Source organism: Apium graveolens, unplaced genomic scaffold, assembly GCF_009905375.1.
Source record: "Apium graveolens cultivar Ventura unplaced genomic scaffold, ASM990537v1 ctg4817, whole genome shotgun sequence".
In the NCBI taxonomy this organism is placed as follows: Eukaryota; Viridiplantae; Streptophyta; class Magnoliopsida; order Apiales; family Apiaceae; genus Apium; species Apium graveolens.
In genome coordinates, this window is record NW_027418701.1 from 38116 (window position 1) to 38835 (window position 720).

A 720-nucleotide genomic window follows, 5' to 3' on the forward strand; every position below is an offset into this window, starting at 1 on the left:
CTACCGAAGACCCCAACATGAACATCAAGGATTTCATCGAGATCTGCGACACTTTCAAGTCCAGTGGTGTGACTGAAGATGCTATCAAGCTGCAACTCTTCCCATTCTCTTTGAGGGACAAAGCTAAGTGCTGGTTACACTCTCTATCGGCAGGGTCTATCACAACTTGGGAAGATCTTGCTCAAAAGTTACTCACTAAATTTTTTCCCATGGCGAAGACTGCAGCAATCAGGAATGCTCTTACCCAGTTCGCTCAGCAAACTAGAGAATCTCTGTGTGAGGCTTGGGATCGATATAAGGAGATGCTAAGGAAGTGCCCACACCATGGCATGCCCGATTGGATAATTATCAACTGTTTCTACAATGGATTGGGTCCTACTTCTAGGCTCATACTTGATGCAGCATCAGGAGGAGCCTTGTGGGCTAAAAACTATGATGAAGCTTATGAAATTATTGAACTGATGGTTGCTAATGAGTAACAGAATCCTTCCCAGAGACTGACTCAGAGAAAAGTAGCAGGAATTCTGGAGTTGGAAGCAGCAACTGCTATAGCTGCCCAACTTAAGGCTTTGACAATGAAGGTGGACACTTTGGCTAATTATGGAGTTAATCAAATTACTAGTGTCTGTGAGCTTTGTGCTGGCGCCCATGAGAATGATCAGTGCACAATTTCTAATGAATCAGCTCAGTTCGTGAGCAACTTCCAGCGATCGCAGCAAC

At 44.6% G+C, this 720-nt stretch overlaps 1 non-coding gene across 1 annotated transcript; it reads right to left on the reverse strand.

Moving 5' to 3' along the window:
* Positions 1-224: 224 nt before the first annotated feature.
* On the reverse strand, positions 225-331 carry LOC141702246 (small nucleolar RNA R71). The gene has a single exon (XR_012567061.1). It is a non-coding gene; the product is annotated as a small nucleolar RNA R71 (small nucleolar RNA).
* Between the last annotated feature and the right edge of the window lie 389 nt (positions 332-720).